At 42.9% G+C, this 5,717-nt stretch overlaps 1 pseudogene; it reads right to left on the bottom strand.

Moving 5' to 3' along the window:
• Positions 1-285: 285 nt before the first annotated feature.
• On the bottom strand, positions 286-1,594 carry LOC119807739 (annotated as a pseudogene).
• Positions 1,595-5,717: the final 4,123 nt, after the last annotated feature.

The raw sequence follows: 5,717 nt of genomic DNA, 5'->3' as shown, positions 1-5,717 counted from the left end.
ATAAAGAATAAAATGTGCATGCCATGCATCCTGAGCTCATTAGAGTGAACAGAAGTCAAGCAGTTCTCATTCCATTAGGATTCCAAAGGTTCCAGGGGATCTTGGCTTTTCAGTGAGGAAAGGATCCCACATTTATGTTGACAGAAGTTTCTGTCCCACCCAGTCCCACAGTCATTCAGTTCCAAAGAAACACACAGAGGCTTACATTAATTATAAACTGGTTGGCCTGTAGGTTCAGGATTCTTTTTTTTTTTTCTCCTTAAATAGTTTATTGGCAGTGGGCTGGAAGGAATGGCAGAATTAGCATTCGCAGACAACACCACACCAGTCACAAGGGGAGCAAGAGTGATGGGAAAGCCTTGAAGGCCCCCTCTTCAAAAGCAAGTGGGTAGGCTGGGGGGCCTGGAGTGTCGATGGAGCAGCCTTAGATCACCACTGCTTAGTAGGCATGGTTGGAGATGAAGAGAGATATCGCTGGCTGTGGCTCTAGACTGACCACTTGGAGTGTACTTTCCTTGACAAGCAAGGCTGTTGGCCAGGGCTCGCTTGATGTATTCCTCCTGGGCAGCCTTCAGGTTCTCCTTCTTCCCTCCCCAGGCCTTCAGAGCAGAGGCCTGCAGGGCTCGGCCATAAGAGAAAGTCAAGGCCCATGGCTTCAGCAGGGGGCACTTGTTGATGGCGTTGAGGTTGATGGACGCCTCTTCCTCGCTCTGCCCTCCAGACAGGAAAGTGACTCCAGTGACAGCAGGGGGCACTGTGCGACGCAGAGCTGTGACAGTTGCCATGACAATCTCCTCATTGGAATATTTCTGGGTACAAGAATGGCCTGGGGTGACCATGTTGGGCTTCAGCAGTGTGCCTTCCAGATAGACATGGTGGTCACTCAGAGCCTTGTACACAGCAGCCAGTACCTTCTCAGTTACATACTGGCAGCGCTTTAGGTCATGGTCCCCATCAGGGAGGATTTCAGGCTCCACAATGGGTACAATGCCATTCTGCTGGCAGATGCTGGCATAACGGGCCAGAACATTGGCATTTTCCATGATGGCAAGGGCTGAAGAAGTGTGCTCCCCAATCTTGAGCACACAGCGCCATTTGGCAAAGTCAGCTCCATCCTTCTTATACTGGGCACAGCGTTCTGACAGCCCATCCAGCCCTTGGGTGGTGGTCTCACCATTGGTTCCTGCCAGGGGTACCACGCCTTTATCTACCTTAATGCCCACAACACCGCCCTTGGACTTGATAACTTGGGGGAATGGACGTTCACCATCTGCCTTCTGGTAGAGTGTTTCGTGGAAGAGGATCACCCCCTCCCCCCCAGTGCAGGGGTTCACACGGTCATCAGCAGTTAGCAGCAGCTGGTGGTAGAAGCGCCTGTTCTCTTCGGTGTTCTCAGTGCCAATGGACTGCAGCCGCTTAGCAATGCTTCCAGTGGACTCATCTGCAGCCAGGATGCCCTTGCCCGGAGCCACAATTCGGTGAGCGATGTCAGACAGCTCCTTCTTCTGCTCCGGGGTTAGTGCTGGGTACGGGTAGGGCATGGTGCCACTGGCAGCACGTTCCTGGCACAGGAGGGGGTGGGTCTGCCGGGTACGGCGGTGGGTGAGCAAAAGGACGGAAGAGAGAACGCGGATAAAGTCACCAGAACCCCGATCTGCTTGCGTTCCAAAAGAACGCAGCCTATTGAGCTGAGGGGTAAGGGGCTCAGGTTCAGGATTCTTATCAACTAACTCTTACGTCTTAACCCATATTTCTTGTCTGTGTTAGCTATGTGGCTTGGTACCTTTTATCAGTGAAACATTCTTATCTTCCTTCCTCTGTGTCTGGGTGATGATTGCAGACTAAGCCTTTCCTCTTCCCAGAATTTGTCTGTTCTGGTTGCCCACCTATAATTCCTGCCTGGCTCTGGCCAATCAGTGTTTTATTTAAAAGAAAACAAAAACAAAACAAAACAAAACAAAAAAAAACAAGTGACAAATCTTTATAGGGAACAAGACCATTGTCCCAAAGCACTTCCCCCTACCCATTTTTTCAAAACAAGAACTCTGAATCTAATCTCCTTTGTTTAGCATTTTTCCTGACCATTGTTCTTAACAACTTGTAACCAATACTCTGAACAAAGACAAACATCTATAATCTACTTCTTGGGAATGTGGGTATAGTTTTCTAAGGTACTTCCTACTGATTTGGGGCACTGATAATATTACAGGGCCCTAAAGAAAATTTAGAATTATGATCAAGTCCTGACTGGAGTATTCTGTGAACCTGAATCATCTTAACTAGCAGTCTTGAGGTTGTTCTGGATGTAGAATTTAGACATCAGGGCCATCTGCTCCGATTGGAGATTTCTCAGGGGATCTTTCTTGATCAAATCATCAAATATGTTTTTCTTAGCCCAGAATTAATTCAACTTTTGAGACAGGGTTTTTCAATGTATCTTTGGCTGTCTTGGAACTCACTCTATAGACTAGGCTGTCCTTAAACTTTCAGAGATCTGCTTGCTTCTACCTCTCAAGTGCTGGGATTAAAGGTGTGTGCCACCACACCCAACTACTCTTTCTTTTCTTTTTTAAAGGACTTTATCCTTTTTCTTTTTTCTCCCAAGCCTATATATATATATATATAATTTAAACACACTGTAAACTGTTTCTTGAGAAAAGTTGACGAGAGAAGCAGGAATTAGAACCCAGTCCTTAGTCCATTGTTGTTCTTGTCTTGTGGTGATGAAATAAGATATCACCAGGATGGGGATCTGTCACCACTAATGATGCATTCTTCTTTTTTTTTTTTTTTTTTTTTTTTTTTTTTTGGTTTTTCGAGACAGGGTTTCCCTGTAGTTTCTAGAGCCTGTCCTGGAGCTAGCTCTTGTAGACCAGGCTGGCCTCGAACTCAGAGATCCGCCTGCCTCTGCCTCCCGAGTGCTGGGATTAAAGGCGTGCGCCACCACCGCCCGGCTATAATGATGCATTCTAACTTCTAATTCATGGGCTTTGTAGTTAGTCAGCCTCAAACCTCACCTTCAATTTGAGATCTTCCACACCTTCTTGTAAGCTATAAAGCAATTTATTCAACCTTTCTCAGCAGCAGTTTCCATCTGGGTAAACCGAGGTTAATAATTTAATGTAAGCATCTGTGGCATGCAGGAATGTTTTTGAATATATAGAAAGTGTTCAGTAAATGGCAACTACAGTCATGAAGGCATTGACTATTACCCTGCCCAACATGCCTTTATTCCTCAGGAATAAATAATGTACTTCTGTTTTAAAACCGTCTGTCACTTCTGTTGCTCTTCTGTTTGTTTTTGATTTTTGTACTGAAGATTTAACCCGGGTCCCATTTATGTTAGGCACACATTCTACCATCCACTTATGTTCTCAGTACCACACTCAATGTTTTCTCAATAGGGATTCCAGTAAAGTCTCCTTATCTTCTCTAGCTAAGAAGAAACACTTGACCACACAAATGTATCCAGGGTCATTTTCATAGAAATTGAGGATGGAGAATAGTTAAGTTGGGAGTTGCATGCTACCTTGGACTACACAGCAAAAAATCTATTCCCAAAATCTGAAAGCAAAAAGAAAATAAGGAAGGAAGGGAGAGAGAGTGAGGAAGAGAGGGAGGGAGGGAGAGAAAGAAGAAGGGAGGGAAGAAGGAGGGAGGATACCTTTAAGACATGCTTTGAAGACATTTTCCATATTTCCTCCTACCTAGTTTCTGTCTTTTCTCAGATTTGATGTGTTATAAAGCTCTCATTAGTGTTGGTGTACGAAAGAGTTCCACAATAGCCCAGAATGGAGTAAAACAAAAGTTTATTTGGAGATAACACACAGCAAGGGAAATGATCTGTAGTCTTCAGTATCCACTGGGAACTGGAAACAAATCCCACAGCCAAGAGGGCCACACACGCTTTTCATCTGCATTTATAGTACACAAGACCATTCCCTAAGTGGGCTGTTATCTTAAAGGCTATTGGCTGAAGGAGTGTCCACAGAACCTTAATACTCCCTTTGTATCCTGAGGAGAATTGGTTTATTATATTTGTAGCCAGAAGACCCTCAAAATAGTGTGTCAATGTGGCATAATGGTGACCCAGCTTGTAATAATTTCATGTAAGACTTTATAAAATTAGATTCCAGTGGGATTATTATTGCATACAAAACAAAACCCAAGGTTCTAGGTGGTGTGTGCATGTGAAATCACAGAGTTCTGTAGTCCTACACTGTTGAATGGGTTTCTGTCCTGCCCAGTTCCCGCAATCGTTAAGTTCCAAAGAAATCACACAGAAGTCTACATTAATTATAAACTGATTGGCCCATTAGTTCAGACTTCTTAATAATGCTTACAACTTATATTATTCTTGTCTATGCTAGCCTCACCTTATTCAGTAAGGCAGTCATATCTTACTTCTGTGGCTGGGTCACGACTGCAGACTAGGACTTCCTTCTTCCCAGAATTCTCCTGTTCTCATTGACATGCCTCTACTTCCTATCTGGTTGTCCTGCCTATACTTCCTGCCTGGTTACTGGCCAATTAGGATTTATTAAAATACAATTGACAGGGTACAGCACTACAAGGTAGTAGTTTTATAAAGGATAGAATGTGACTTTTGTGTTTAATGATGGAAAATGATTTGGCTTTGTTAAAAAGTTTTAGAAATGTTAATGGTATGTTTCATTAACATGAAGAAAGCAGTCTCTAGAAACTCAGCTCTGGTGCTTTGTTTATTTACAGTGTATCATAAATTCCTTTTAGTATGAACTCAGATTCAAATTAACTTCATTATTTTCTGTTTGAGAAACAATAACACTTTTATGTCCTGGGTTAGTTTAATGAAATCAAATGATTCCAATTTGATTTAGTGATAAGAGTTCCCCAAATGAACATTTTTATTTGAAACTGCATTGCCTACTCTTTCGGTGCTTGAGATTTTCCTTGATTACAAAGCCATCAATACCCATGTTTGCCTGCTCTAACCAAAGCTGTCAGAATAACATTGACATTTGTCACTTTGTTACTTTCAAGTATCTTTTGTTATTTTAACCTATTTATTTATTATGTTCATCTGTGTATGCATGTGTATATATGTGTATATATTATGTGTTTCTGAGTATAGGTAGCATCTTCTGCAGAGTGCATGCCAGAGTACAACTCTTTATAGTTTATTCTTCAGTTCTGGGTTCTGAGTATATAACTCAAGTCATCAGGGTTGCATGGCCAACACTTACTTGATGAACCATTTTGTCAGCCCTAAAACATCTTTTAATCACTATCAGGTAGTGTTGAACCTCTGGTACATTCTGGAATATGTTGTCCCCAAGTACTTTGTTCACAAAATTGTTTAGACTGGGGAGAGAGGTCAATCAGTAATTGCTTACCAGGTAAGACTAAGAATTTGAGTCTGATCCCTGAAACCTGGCAGGCAAGGTGATGGTGCATGCCCCAAAAACCCAGCCCTGGGAAGGCAGAGATAGGCAAATCTTTGAGACCTACTGGCTAATTTCTTAGCCTCAGCGTAGTAAAAAATGCTCTCTCAAAAAATCAAGGAGAATGGTTCCTGAGGAAGGACATCCATGGTTGATCTCCAGTCTCCACACACATGCATACACACATACACACATGGACATGCAGAGAAAGCATAAATACATGTACCTGTTCAGTATATCACATGTGTATTGTGTGTGTGAGAGAGTGTGTATGAATCTAATTGTGTGTTCACA

Source organism: Arvicola amphibius, chromosome 2, assembly GCF_903992535.2.
Source record: "Arvicola amphibius chromosome 2, mArvAmp1.2, whole genome shotgun sequence".
Taxonomy (NCBI): Eukaryota; Metazoa; Chordata; class Mammalia; order Rodentia; family Cricetidae; genus Arvicola; species Arvicola amphibius.
This window is presented reverse-complemented; position numbering and strand designations above follow the sequence as displayed.